Here is a 16,751-nt window from a genome sequence, read left to right as displayed (position 1 = left end):
CCTTCATTTATGTAGTCCTTCCAAAGAATCTCTCCATCAATGCTGGAAATGGCATAAAGACATGTGCCACCATAAACAACAATTGGATTGTCAGATCAAGCTTCAAATTGGCCTGCTGATGAATACCATGTCACTATCCAAGGCATATACTTATACTGTATAGCTTAAAAAGGTAAAAAAAAAATGTATATTTCAGATAATAAAATAGAACACTTCAGAAGAAACATGATCTTAGTAGAATTGAGTTGTATAGGTGCAACAAAATATAAGAATGCTTAACAATGTTACTCACTGGAATTAATAATAATGCCTTGGAGGACTTTGAGCCTAATAGAAAAGACTCCCACACCATTTGCCCATCAGGAAGGTTCTATGCTCTTAAAATACTCCCCTCTGATGAAGATGACAGTGTAATGACATCTGAAGAATCGAGATGATACTTTAGCAATAACAAACATTTAAGTACATCATAAATGATAAAACTAAGGGTAGTGCTTGATAACATTCCTAACTTGCTATTTTTTTAGTTTATCTATCATTGTAGCAAGTAACCATACAATATACATATCTCACAACATATGCAATCAAGAAACCAACTTTTTGAAAAATAAGAAATCACCCTCTTTTATATAACAATGTGGAAAACTATGTAGGTTTTCTTATAGGTTTAAGCAAATAAGGTAACACAATATCAGCTTTGTCTCTTGTTTTGTCACAATACATTACTGATATCCTTTTTAGCTATAGCTCAATCAGTTGTTAGTATTTTTCATAATTATTTCAAGCTTAATAAATATTGATATATGATCGTCAAGTATTTACTTTTAAAGATTATTAACAAACTTCTCTTAGGATAATAAACAAAAATTATAGTGAGCTAATAATAATAATTCATAAGAAAAGAAAGGTTTGTTTCCTGTACAAAAACTATTTTGCTAAGCCATGACTATATTGTTTCATCTCGTTTCCTTTTTTACCCTTTAATCTATTGTACAAGTTAATCACATGGTAAAAGTATAAGAGCAATAACCAAATAACTATATATCCTGTTCAACACTCCCAAAATCCTGGTAAACAAGTCTGCAAAACTGTGGGCTGACTTTTAGTAAAAAAAAAAAGAGTACTCACATTTCCCAATGGCAATATCAATTTTGTCAATAACATCAGTGGCTCCCCGAATATGTCTCCACACTGCACATAGCAAAAAACATCAGCATATACATATACTCTTCCATCAAAATTATCAGTTATTAGCATCAATAATGTATCCAGACTGAAGAAAAATTAAAAAGCCTAAATATTAATAAATGTTACGACTTACAAAGAGGTATTGAGTCGATATGTGAAATCCTAACACAAAAACCCTAATTAAAGTGATTGAGAAGCACATAGAAGAATTTTTGAAGATTAAACGAAAGGAGTGCTACCATATGTAGATAATCATTAGTGGATCAACAAATTCGAAACCCTATAACTATATTATTATCAACTAATTCGCAGAGCAGAATTCTGAACAAATTTTGGGGCTTAGGATGATATAGGGCTATAAATATCACAAAGTTTGGGATCACTACAATCAAACACTAACAGACATACATAAGAAGAGTAGTTACCCCATCGTGAATTCGGAATCAAAAAGACAAATAAAAAATTAGAAATCGAACCTATTGGCGGAGCAAGCTCTGAAGTGATTGGCGAGCTTCGATTTCTTAAGCTTGAATTGAAACATGGAAGAGAAGCTATTGGACCTGAAAATGATGATGAGTCTGAAGATTTCAATCGTTCTCTCTATCTGCTTTTCAATCGAACACTTTTGTGGAGGTGGTGTAGCGGTCGATTATTGTAAAGCCTAAATCCGTTTGTGACGATTAGGGTTTACATCAAAAGATATGGAGTGATCACTTCCTGATTTAACGGGATTACGCTTGTTGATGAGCGTTTGAAGATTATATAATTTGCTGATTTTACGGGATTGATGAATACACTAAGTTCTAAAACATTTGAACGGGATCGGCAGCATGAGGGCAGAACAGGAATTTCACATTGATGATTTGAGCGGGAAAATTAGATGGGAGGAAGCTTAGCTATTGCCACGTGGAAAAAAATGTATTGTTTTATTAGAATAGACGATATATATATATATATATATATATATATATATATATATATATATATATATTTGTTTACCATTTATGATTGAAATGTATGTATAAGTGTATTTTAATATGTTAATTTTTACCATTGGTGATTGAAATGTATGTATAAGTGTATTTTAATATGTTAATTTTTACCATTTGTTATTGAAATGTATGTGTAAGTGTATTTTAATATGTTAATTTTTACCATTTGTAATTGAAATGTATGTATAAGTTTTTTTTTAATATGTTAATTTTTTACAATTTGTATGTGTATGTATTGTATGTAATTTGGAAACTAGAATGCTATAATGAAAAAAAAACGAAAAGAAAAAACAAAAAAACTAAGTAGGATGCTATAATGGAAAGTATTATTTTTTATGTGTATTTGTATGTACAGAAAATTACATATGTAGTTTGTGTATTTGTATGCCATTTGGAAACTATAATGTTATAGATTCAAAAAAAAAAAAAACAAAGTAGGGTGCTATAATAAAAAGTGTATTATTTTTGTATATGCAATATGTGTAACTTCTATTCATATTGTAATTTTACAGGCTACTTATGGGGTTTAGTTGGGCAATACTCTTCTACGTTATGGCAGATGTTATAGGCCTAGGACATGGAGGTGATGGAGCCGGGGATCCACCACCACCAGTGGGCTTTGGTCGTGGACAACACGAATAGGATGGTAAGTCACATTATGATATATTTATTACCTCTAGTGGGATTTGGTCGTGACTAATATTTTTAGTTAGCTTCCTAAAAAAAGAAGAGGCCTAGCAAAAAACATCCAACTATCAAAGTTGATACGGGCAAATAAGGGAAAGCCCGTAGATTTGGATTTCGACAGAGACCTCACATATTCCCCTGTAGGGAACCGTGGTAATTGGTTTACCCGTGAGATTGGGAGGTATATGTGGATGAACATCCCTTTGAATGTATCTGGTTGGGAGAATGTTTCCCCCGCTTTAAGGAATGCCACAGTCGTGCATCTAAAGGTAACTTGGATATTATTTTAAGTTTAATTGTGATTGATATTTAATTAACTAACTTTTTTGTATTTGTAGAATAAGTTTGATTTGGATAAGGTTAACTTGGATCCCGAGCGTGCTCAGTTGTTGCAAAGCATTAATGCGACTTTACAAAGAGTTTATAGAGGTCAAAAAAATAAAGTGCATACTTATTTTCAGAATGTCGGGCGGCTTACAGATATCCCAAGGTCATTACCCCCCCCCCACCCCACCCCCGATTGTATGTCACGTGGAAATTAGGCACAAGCAGTCAAACATTTTCAAACGACGGAATTTTTAAAACGTTCGACATCAAACAAAGGAGTTTGTGCACAACAAGTAGTTGTAAACAGAGGGGGATCATGCTCGTATAGCAATACATGTTTCAAAGAAGTAAGTTATGATATATTTAATTGTTTATTTAAATTATAATTAATCTAACTTTTAATATTAAATAGGACATCACTCAAATTGAAGCATTTCATTAGGCTAATACTGATCGTCAAGGGATATTTAGTAGTCTTGCAGTCGAGCAACAATACATAAGTGGTTAATTTGTATTTTTATATAAGTGTTTATATCGTCAAGGGGTATTTAATAATCTAAATTTTATGATATTTATCATTTTTTGAAAATACAGAATGCTTTACTCCTTGAGATCAGTCAACAAAACTCAAGCTTCTTCACAAGCCAGCGGTTTAACACCACAGGATGCACAAAATTGTTTTGAAAGAATATTTGGTGTTCGACGAGGCTATATCAGAGGAATCGGGAATAAACCTTCTACAGTTGTGTCGATGTACGATCAGAAACAACCACTGACACAGTCACCACCACAATCACAGGTGAGAAAACTATTTAATTTTGGTAATTGTTTCAAATGTTGGTAATTGTTGGTTTAGTAATAGTTTCAAATATTGGTAATTGTTAGTTTGATTATAGTTTATATATTGGTAATTGTTAGTTTGGTTACAGTTTGATATATTGGTATTTTGTAGTTTGGTAATTGTTAGTTTATGAAAGTTCAATGTTATAATGTGTCATATGCAATATGTGTAGTTTGGTAATTGTTAGTATATGAAAGTACAATGCTATAATGGTATTTTGTAGTTTGGTAATTGTTACTTATAGTACAATGCCATAATGTGTTATATGCAATATGTGTAATTTGGTAATTGTTAGTTTATGTGGAATGTATATTTTGTATATAGAATGTTATAATGTTGGTTTAACTTATAAGACTATGTTGTTTTATTTGTAGTTGGAAATGCTTCAAACAATGTTAAAAGATCCGGAATGTAGTGCCGCACTTGAAGATTGGTTTTGTTCATTGTCACAACGAAATGACACCGGATGAGATGAGGAAAGCGATGATGACGAGTAGCTAGTTGTAGGATATTTGTATGTTTTTGTTTTTGTAAGTATTTTAAACTAGTATTTTCGATATTTTGTATTATGTTAAATTGGATGAGTAATTTAAACAAATGTTGGATTAATATTTTGGAATGGAATTGTGGGATTAGCTTAATTAATATCAAAATAGTTTTTATACTTTTTATGTAGTTTTTTTAAATTTTAAATGTGAAATAATAAAAATAAATAAATAAATACCAATACCGGCGACGCCTGTAGTAGCGACAACCAATTATTAGCGGCGACAACCAGACTTGGAGTGCTCGGTGGCTGGTAATGAGTAGAGAACTATAGTAGGAGAGGAGATCTGAAGATGTAGGCGACATTAGAATGTCGTTACTTGTTGATTGTTCTAACACATCTCCTTCTTAATCTCTTTATCTATTGTTTCAACCGGATGTAGGTTATAAGGTAGTCAACGAGTCTTCCTTAGCGTCATATAAAAAAATTGGGGCCCCTAAAAATATTGGGCCCTATGCATAGATTGCCCCTGCCCTCAACCGGCCGTCATATTGATCCTCATGGGAAATGGGTTATGGCAATGAAGTTTGTGTCAAAATCCTTCAAATGGTGTATAAGTACATACGTGAATATCCTTTTAAAGGTTGGATCCTAGTGCTATTTACATGTAGAAATTCATTGAAAACTAATTAATAAAAATATATTTTTTTGGTATATCAAATATATAAATGTAACAACTGCAATTTCAAGCATGTTGGTAACGAGGCTATAATTTAAATAAATAAAATAAAAAAAATAGAAAATAAAAACCTAAAATGAAGTAAAAGGACCCGGTTGCATTGCCAAAACTGGATCATATGATAAAACAAAATTGAACTCCAATTTGCATGATAAAACCCGTTTGTATGCAAGATAACCGGGGTATATATTCATACAAAAGCAATACTTAAATGTAGGAAAAGAGTCGGTTTTATTCATGGAAACCGGGTTGTATTACACTGGTATGACTCGGTTGAAAAACCGGGCTCTATTAGCTTTTTCGCAAAGGACTCGCTGGCCATAAGACCCGGTTGAAAACCGAGTCTTTTGATCAATTTAACCGGGTCATATAAGTCTTTTTGTAGTACGTGCCTTTAGCGGCGACCAATGTTATTAGCGGCGACATTTAGATTATCAGCGACGAAGCGTCATTGACGACGTTTTAGCGACGTCACGTCGCCGCTATAGTATTAGTGGCGACACATGCCACTTTTAACGGCGACGGCTGTTGCCGATAATACTCTATTTTCTTGTAGTGATAGTCAACGGTTGATTTCTAACGAAGTGACCGAAGGGGCATCAATTAGGGATTGACCACATCAAAATTTTGAAACTTGGACTAAAACTACTATCTGATACTAATCACATGGACCATTTCTATAATTTACTCTGCAATAAAAATAATAGCAATGACTTTCACAGCCAACGCTACAAAAAGTTAACATTGGAATGAATCATTGTTCCCTAAGGTTCATAGAAGTCAAGAAAGGACATGAGAAAAATGCCAAACATTAAAGAAGTAAGCCATAATTTCAACACCTTTTTTCTATTTAGCACACAATTTGAGGTCGTCTTCTTGTCCCAACTCCTAGATAAAAAACATGTCCATACACATAACCAGACACGAATATCATTGTGAAAACGATGTTATTGAACAAGTCGCAGAATGATCAAAAATTTTAAAACAGAAATGCAATCAATATGGTTGATACATTCACAAATTTTCACCTAACATACTTAAAAGGAATTTTCTACACGGCAATTAAAGAAGGAAAAACCAATCGCTATATAGATACGAAAATTGGGAACGTATGTCAAATTGTAAGAGTATTTTTAAAACTTTATACATAAATACCGTTGATATTTTCTCTGTATTTATTTCTTGCTTTCTGAAAAATAGTCAAGTAGATCTATTTGTGTGTCTATAATAGGCCCCGACCCCAACACAGGAACCATATATAGGCGATTTGTCTAATCATGTTCAGATTCTTGGGGACTTTATTGTAACTTAGCAACAAAGAAAAGGGGTATAATAGTCATTAAACTAGTAGTATATCACAAGATGTTCTTCATATATACAACAAATCTTGAAAAAGTCACCCAGCAAAGCAAACTGCAGACGAAGCTTTGCTTTCATCAAAATAAACCTTCTTTTTCTGGGCATAAAAATGTATCAAGATTCTGAATAAACCCTTTTCTTGATCCAAAAATAATCACAAACCCTAATTTTCTTCCTCTCCAAACTAGGGTTTGTTCAATTGGTTCATGGATATTGATCTTTTACATACTTCTTGGGGGCTGCAAGTTCATAGCTGTAAGTAGTTTTTTCATGGCAGATGTAATTAAGAAGAAGCTTCTACTCTTTTTTGGTCTTCTTCTTGTTGTTCCTCTCGTTGTTTATCCTCTTGAAACTAGTTGTTTGACATCCGGGAGGCGGTTGTTGAAGCATTCTCAGCCACCCAAAACCACCATGGCCACCACCATTGCCACCACCGGCGCCACCACTCATGCAGAGTTTCATGCAGCTGCTCATGAAGTTCCTAGTGGTCCAAACCCAGAATCCAACAGGTAAGAAGCAAATCAAAACGTACCCTTTATTTTGTTTGGTAAATACTATGGATGCTAATGGTGTTTAAATTGTTTTGTGGTTTGTTATTTGTATGATGATAATTATAATTAAATTTTATGGTGTTTTTTTTGTTATTAATGATAAAGTTTGTTTTTACCTCATTTTGCATTGATATACCCGAAAATACCCAATAATTAGATTCTAACTTTATAGCATATAAGTGTTATAGTTCAACTAGAGATAGGGTGTTTGGATGTGGGATTTCAAAGTAATCTTATTCTATTCGAAAATATATACACATTCTACGTGCTTTTAAGCACTAATTAATAAGGAGATTGTGTGAATGATATAAACAGGAAATAACATTAATCTATTAACAGAGTTCTTTTTTTTCAATTAATTACAGATTACTTTTTGGTTTCTAATTCCATGTAATAAAAACAAAATTTACTAAAAAAGCGTATGTTCAAAATTATACAAATCGGACTTCATTTAGTACCAAAATGAAATAAATCGGCTTCTTTTATGAAATAAAACAAGAATTAAATGTTCTCCTCTACGTTGGTCCTACAAGTACACCCTTAATGGGACATTTAATTAAATGCAACTAGTTTATGACTTATTGTAAGGTTTTTTGAATTTCAAAAGAGCGAAAGAGACATAGTTTTTGAATATATTCAACATTTACATGTTTATATAAAACATCGTTCTCTTCATAAATAGACATAAAAAATTTTAGTAATATATGTTTGAGATTGAATCCAAAAACCTTTTAACAAGATTCCTTAGCATTCACAATATTAGCTTTCTAAGGGTTTCTCATATGCTTTTTTAACCCTATGAAAAATATAAGTCTATTGCAATAGTTTTTTTTTTCAAACAGTTTGTTAATTAACAAATTTTTGTAATGATTTCTTTTATAATAATTATATGAGTACTTTTAGCCAATTGTAAATTAAAAATCTATAGAAAAAACCCATGAAAGTCTATTAATTTTTTTATGAAGATATAATAGATTTTTTTATTTGAACCTTTTTCATGTTCAAAAAGTTAAAATGCAATTATTTACTTTTAAATGGATTGAAAAAGTAAGAAAAACTGGTGGGGTTTGTCTGATGAAAAATAAGGTAATGGGGACATAGCATAGTCAGAAAATTTTATCAAATGTGACATCTCCTTTTTGGTGTCATGATTCACAAATAATTGGTCAGTAACTTTCATGGATTTTAGCGCTTGTCATTGCTTTAACTCTTGGCACCAAACACATATCTTCTGTTTCGATTGTATCCCATATTTGAAACCAATAAAAATTATTAATTATTTCCTAATCCAGTTGAATCTACAAAGATATTTTAGATTGTAATTTAAATGTGATTGCTAGATGAACCGAATATACGTGATGATTTTCGTGCCTCGAAACAACGGTTTATGATATATTATGTCATTCATGAGTGCTTCATAACAGTAATATTTATAAATAAGAATTAGAATACATGAAGCAAGCAGATAATTATGCATTGAACACAGACTGATTACGACTAGGAAATTAACTAGAGTTATGATGACTAAATGGTCGAGTCAAGTGAAGGAATATAGGTGGTAATGTGGAGCTTCTAATGCTCACCACCATCGCCTATACCTCCACCACCAAACCCTCCATCACCAAGTCTGCCACCACCAAGCACACCTCCACCACCACCAAGACTTCCTATACCAAGACCTCCACCACCAAGCTCACCTATACCAAGACCTCCACCACCAAGTTTGCCTTTACCAAGACCACCACCAAGTCCACCTTTACCAAGACCTCCACCAAGTCCACCACCACCAATACCGCCTATACCAAGGCCTTCACCACCAAGTTTACCTTTACCAAGTCCACCACCGCCTATACCAAGACCTCCACCACCAAGTTTGTCTTTACCTAGACCACCAACAAGTCCACCTTTACCAAGACCTCCACCAAGTCTACCACCACCAAGACCGCCTTTACCAAGACCTCCACCACCAAGTCCACCATTACCAAGACCTCCTCCACCTAGCCCTCCACCACCAAGTCCGCTTCCAATACCTCCTTGGTTACCTAGCCCACCACCACCACCAAATGCACCTCCAATACCACCTCCTAGACCACCACCAAGTCCACCCGTGCCAACGCCTAGACCATCACCACCACCACCAACAAGACCTGCCCCTTTGCCAAAGCCACCTCCAAAACCCCCTTTAAACCCACGTTTAAATTTCCCCAACAAACCTTTTTCATCCTTGACCTCCTTAACCACATCACCCGAAACTACACCATAATCACCACTTAAAAGAACCAAAACCAAAACCAAAACTACCACATGCAAACCCATCAACCCTCCTTCAGGAAATTGATTTAGAGAAAACAAAGAATGCCGACACTTACCCGAGTACACAACATATAGAGACAGATGATGGAAATAAAGGGTGATGCAAATGTTTTATTCTTCGGATGAATCATTTCATCAAACACACATGGTGTGGTAGTTCAACCGTAAAATTTAATTACTGCAGTTGAGAATGAATGTTGTTCTATCATTAACGACCAAATTTAATTTTTTTCATCTACCCCCGGTCCTTTCTTAGCAGAAACAAGACCGCTGCGTTACTATTTGCCATTATTTTCACTTTAATAGTACATAGGAGTAGTAATTGGGTTGGCTTCCCATGAGCTTCAATGTAACTATCTAAGCCCTAAAATGAAGCCCTCATAGTTTTATGGACCATTGCATTAATTTTCAATAAAACAAAGAAATTCCCATTGTTGCATTTCTGTTTCATTTCATCCTGTATTTATGTAAATTGTTGTTTCATTTTAAATTAAATAAGAATTTATATATAAATAAATACTTCATTTTTTAATAAATTAGCCAAATTCGTGTAAAAGATTTTTTTTTTCAACAATTACTGTTAAATAAAAATTAAATTGAATTGAGATCTTACTAGAGCCTAGAAAAAATGTGTGAACCCTCTTGTTTAAATTTTTGAGCATTCGTTGTAGAGAGTATTTTCACGAATTTTGTTTAATGGTTTTTGGATGCATAATCCCACATCACCAACCTAAAATATTTACAAACAAATTATAAATAAACTTTTCCAAATAGCCCACGAGAACAATCACATATAAAATATATTTTTTTGAACTGCTTGTGAATATAAAAATAAGAATAAAATGTAGGATGATAGTATGAACAAAATATAGGAAAGATTTTTAAATTCTCTAGAACTAAAAGCCCTTAGCAAGATGTTAGAGAAATTAAATATCTTTTTACATTTTATTTATATTTATCTTCCTACCATATCAAATATTGACATGTATCACATTTAATAAAAATTATTTGATTTTAGTCCACTTATCACCATTAATATTGATTGGATGATAATAAGAATAAATGTACGGAATGATTGTTAATTTCTCTATAAAAAATAAAAATAAAAATAAAAATAAAAAAAAATAAAAAAATAAAAATAAAAAAAGTAAAAGCCCCTAGCAAGATGCTAGAGTGCAACAGATACAACACATAATTTTAGACAAAAATTAGAGGAAAGTTTACACCAAGATTGCTAAAACTGAAATATCTTTTCCCTTTTTTGATTTCTCCCACCAGCCAAGAAGATGAGGACAAAGAGGCGTTGAAAGTCTTATGGTTTCTAGCTCACCATATCAACCAAATAGAAGTCAATAGTATCGCGTGTGTTAACTTCTTATGTTTTTATACGACGGAAAACTTTAATATGTTGTGCTAATTAAACATGACAATGGAGTTGCTTCGGAACAAATCGACCTTAATTTAACCATTTTTTAATAAATTTAAAAATCATATCCAAACACACTCTGTAACCGTAAGGTTTTAAATAATCAAACTTGTTAGACATTACTTATATTCATGTATTACGATTTTACGTTCTGGGGGCCTTTTTATATAGCAACCCATATATATATATATATATATATATATATATATATATATATATATATATATATATATATAGATATATAGATATATAGATATATAGATATATATATATATATATATATATATATATATATATATATATATATATATATATATATCATCTAATGAGAAGGATCATAGATTATGAGAAAATATTGAATGTAACATGGTATCAGGCTATATCTCTATAGGAAAAAAAACATAATCTGTAACACCGTAAATTTCAAAATAATTTTTCGCATAATATAAAAACATTTTCATTTAATTTTCATAAAAACATCAATGTTTTAAGACTCCAATCCATATCATACAAAAATCCCAAGATCACATATCATAAAAATTTCATGCGTGTGTACAGATCAAGCCGGCGCCTTCCCACGGTCATCACTAGTACCTGAAACAAACAACACTAACACTGTAAGTACAAAGTTTAGTGAGTTCCCCAAAATACCACACATAACACATATTAGCCACTCGAGGCTATAACTCTGTGGGTCCGTAGACCCTACTCTGTGAACCCACTGGTTCTAACTCTGGGAACCTTCCGGTTCCAACTCTATAAACATGCACAGCATAAATCACATAGAAATAATGCAGTACAACACATAACATACATATAGCATACAAATACTCTGTCACATAACTCTGATTACCTACTCAAGGTAAAGTATAGTGAGAAGACTCACCTCGTGTATCTCGATAACTCGCAAATCCCGGAAATCACTCGCGCTCGATCCTCCGAGCTATAATCCTCCTATAACACAGTATATCTCTAATTAACACTTTCTCAACTAAGGTTGACTACCCCTATCAAGTCAACTCTGGTCAACGGTCAACGGTCAACTTTGACCGGACTCGGCGAGTGCACTAGAGCGACTCGGCGAGTCTATACGTGTTCACTGACTCCCTAGGATCCTCTTTTGACACGTCGAGTACTTCCCTAACTCGACGAGTTTCACCTGGCATGAATCGCGAGGCCACCACGACTCAACTCGCCGAGTCTCAAGAACAACTCGGCGAGTTCCAGCTCGACTCAGTCCACCTGTCAACCCACTCTAACTCTCCCTGACTCACTGAGTCAACCCTTAACTCGGCAAGACCACTCGCAGAGTGGTTAAGGACAATCTTCATGTTACTCGCCGAGTCTGTTCTTCGGACTCGGCGAGTCCATGCCATGCATCAACTCAATCTCGCTTCTGAGGTCAGATCTGCTCTAACAACTCATAGATCTAGCCCTCCCAAGCACATTCATCACGTAAAGTTACCATCTTGGCTACCATGCAACGCCTACAAGGCTTCTTTTCATGAAATGACATCTAAAATGGTAACCTAAGTTCCCAACTCAAAAGGAAAGGCATAAAGCAGGGCATTTGGGACTCTCTGGACCCACTAAGATCCAGATCTAGGTACCATTTCCCCAAGGGACCTCTCACACTCCAAATACAAGGCAAACAAGGCATGAAGAAACCCTAGATTTGGCCATATCAACAAAAACACGAGAATAAGCTCTGAATGTTACCTCAAGTAGCTTCCTCTGTCGAAATGGAAGTAGATCCAAGCTCCCCAACTCTCCTAGCTTGACTTTCCTCTTCCTTTCTTGCAAACACACACAAAATTGGTGAATAATGGCCTCTTATCTCACTCACAAGAACTCTCAGCTGCTTTGGTGCTCTCAAGGTCAAGGTAGCCGCAATGAAGGGCCATAAGGTCCTTTAAATAGGGCTCAGGACCGGGAAATTAGGGTTTCATTAAACAGTGCGGACTCGTCGAGTCCATTCCTTGGACTCGCCGAGTCCAAGCGCGAACCCACGTCCAAAACTGCGATCCTACTCGGCGAGTTTGAGCTCCAACTCACCGAGTCCCCTCACAAAACACCAAAGATATATGAATAAATAATACCTGGGAATCCGGGCTGTTACAATTCTCCCCCACTAGAACTAGACTTCGCCCTCGAAGTCTCGCTCTGCAAATAACTCCGGATGCTGCTCACGCATCTCACGCTCCGGCTCCCAGGTCATCTCGGACCCCTTCCGATGCTACCATTGAACCAAAACCAGCGGTACCTCCTTGTTCCTCAGAACCTTGATTTTCCGATCTCTGATGGCCACTGGTCTCTCAGCATAATTCAGGATCGCATCAACCTGAATATCCTCTAATGGAACCACTGCCGACTCATCGGCTATACACTTCCTCAGCTGCGACACATGAAAAGTGTCGTGAATCTGCCCCAACTCTGATGGCAAATCCAAACGATAGGCTACCCGACCTACCCTCGCGATCACTCGGAAAGGACCAATATATCGGGGCCCCAACTTGCCCCTCTTCCTGAATCCAATCATTCCTTTCCAAGGAGAGACCTTTAGGAGTACAAGGCCGCCGACCTGAAACTCAAGCTCGGACCGGCGTTTGTCTGCATAACTCTTATGTCGGCTTTGAGCGGTCAACAACCTCTGTCTGACCTGCTGGATCTACTCTGACGTCTGAAGCACGATCTCTGTACTGCCCATCACCCGATGTCCAACCTTTCCCCAACAAATGGGGGTCCGACACCTCCTCCCATACAACAGCTCAAAGGGCGGCATACCAATGCTCGAATGATGGCTGTTGTTGTAGGAAAACTCTGCCAAGGGCAAATATGCATCCAAGCTACCCCTGAAATCCAACACACATGCCCGGAACATGTCCTCGAGTGTCTGAATCATCCGCTCACTCTGACCGTCTGTCTGGGGATGATATGCGGTACTAAAATGCAGTCTAGTACCCAACTCCTCAAGAAACTTCTTCCAGAATCTGGAAGTGAGGCGCACATCACGGTCTGAAACAATCGAGATCGGCACCCCATGCCGAGATACCACTTCCCTCACATACACCTCCGCCAATTTCTCTGCTGAAGAACTCTCGCTGATAGCAAGGAAGTGAGCGCTCTTCGTCAATCTGTCCACAATCACCCAAATTGCATCAACTCCTCTGGCAGTCCTTGGCAATTTGGTGATGAAATCCATAGTGATATGTTCCCACTTCCATTCGGGAACCTCCAATGGTTGCAACTTACCATGCGGCCTCTGGTGCTCGGCCTTAACCCTACGGCAGGTCAAGCACCTCTCAACAAACCACGCGACATCCCTCTTCATACAGGGCCACCAATACTCCTTTCTCAGATCCAAATACATCTTAGTGGCCCCCGGATGGATCGAAAATTTCGACCGATGAGCCTCCTCCATCAAAATGGTACGCGTTCCTCCCACAAACGGTACCCAGATACGCCCCTGAAATGTTATAAGCCCCCGACCATCGGTAACGAACTCTGAAATCAAACCAACAACCCGTTCCCTCTTCTGCATCTCAGGTTGCACAGCCTCGGCCTGTGCCCCACGAATGGCGTCCAACACTGGAGCTATCACGGTCAATCTCAAACATACATCCCGCAGCGGGGTGCTCTCCGCCCTGCGGCTCAATGCATCGGCTACCACATTAGCCTTGCCTGGGTGGTACAGGATCTCATAATCATAATCCTTGACCACATCCAACCACCTTCTCTGACGCATATTTAGGTTGGGCTGATCCATCAAATACATCAAACTCTAATGGTCCGTGTATATCGTACACCGAACCCCATACAAGTAGTGAAGCCAATTCTTGAGGGCGAACACCTCGATGCATATGCTATCACATGCCCTCTCTGCATCAGCACCGCTCCCAACCCCAAAATCAATGCATCACAGTATACCACAAAGTCCTCCATCCCTTCCGGGAGGGCTAACACCGGGGCTTCGCACAACCTTTGGCGAAGTGTCTCAAAGGAGGCATGCTGCTCGGGGTCCCATGAAAAAGCAACACCCTTCCGGGTCAATCTGGTGAGTGGCACTGCGATCTTAGAGAAATCCTTGATAAATCTCTGATAATACCCTGCCAACCCTAGGAAACTCCTGATCTCGGAGGGTGACCTCGGCACCTCCCAACTCATCACCGCCTCAACCTTGGCCGGATCGACCAATATCCCTTCCTGGTTAACGAGATGTCCCAAGAACTGGACCTCCCGCAACCAGAAATCACACTTGGAGAATTTGGCATAAAGCCTCTCCGATCTCAGAACTTCGAGAACCTCTCTCAAATGCTCCTCATGATGCTCTCTAGATCTCGAACATACCAGAATGTCGTCGATAAATACAATCACCGACCGATCCAGCATCGGCCTGCACACTCGGTTCATGAGATCCATGAACACTGTCGGGGCATTGGTGAGCCCGAAAGGCATCACCACAAACTCATAATGCCCATACCGCGTCCTGAACGCTGTCTTTTGGACGTCCTCATCCCGCACCCTCACCTGATGATATCCAGACCTCAAATCGATCTTGGAGAACCAAGATGCTCCCTACAACTAATCGAATAAATCATCGATCCTCGGCAACGGGTAACGGTTCTTGACCGTCAGCTTTTTCAACTCCCGGTAATCAATGCACATCCGGTGTGAACCATCCTTCTTCTTGACGAACAAGATAGGCGCTCCCCACGACGAGCTGCTCGGCCGAATAAACCCCTTCCCAAGCAGCTCCTGAAGTTGCGAGGATAACTCTTGCATATCTGGAGGTGCAAGGCAATAAGGCACCTTAGCGATAGGCGCGGCCCCCGGAACCAAATCGATACTGAACTCCACTTGCCTCACAGGAGGCACACCCGGCAACTCCTCGGGAAATACATCTGGGAACTCACGCACTACCGGAACCTCCTCAACTAACCTCGGCCTCTCGGAATCCACCCGCGTATCCATCACATACGCCACAAAACCCTTACAGCCCTGCTGTAGACACTGTGTGCCACAATGCACATATCTGGACCACCAGATGGAATATAATCAAAGTTCATGATCTGAGAGTCTATGATATTACAATAGGGTAACATGCACCATATCATCACACAATTTTCAGCATAAGGGAAATTTCCGGACTTTAAGGGATAATTAATTCTTTTATTTTAAAATTTTTGAATATTTTAAATTGATTCAGATTTAAAAATCCGATTTTATTCAGAATGACAGAATGCCAACCATAAACTAGTAAATATACTTTTGATTTTATTCTTGCAGAATACATTTCCAATACAGTTATATTTGATAATTGACCTGATTTAAGAACAAGATATTATTCATATACATCGAACTTGGGTATATGATTTTATTTTTAATATACATTCGAAATTAAATACAAATTCATACATATTCTTACAGACTAATATCATTATATATTTTAATATAGTTATACATATTCTAACAGAATATCATCAAACATGAATAAAATTGTTAAAAAATAGTAGCATTCTTGAATATACAATTATTGAACAAATGCACTTGATCCTCTTCAATGGTCCATATAATCAACTTGATCTTCACATATATACTTGTTGTTGAACGCGATTCCAAATATTTCTCTTGTATGATTAATATTGAATTCCTTCTCCATGCAATTTTGAAAGAATAAGATACATTACTCGTTAGTATTACTAGTTAAACAAATATACTTGTTGTTAACAAACATTCTACAAGACATTCTAACAAAATGCATTTATAGAAATAAATTCTAACAGAATACATTATAGAATGCACTTAAATCATAGTCTTTTCTTCTATATGCATAAACATTCT

The sequence above is a fragment of the Lactuca serriola genome, chromosome 2 (assembly GCF_051521515.1).
Source record: "Lactuca serriola cultivar US96UC23 chromosome 2, Lser_US96UC23_V15, whole genome shotgun sequence".
NCBI classification, from domain to species: domain Eukaryota; kingdom Viridiplantae; phylum Streptophyta; class Magnoliopsida; order Asterales; family Asteraceae; genus Lactuca; species Lactuca serriola.
This window is presented reverse-complemented; position numbering follows the sequence as displayed.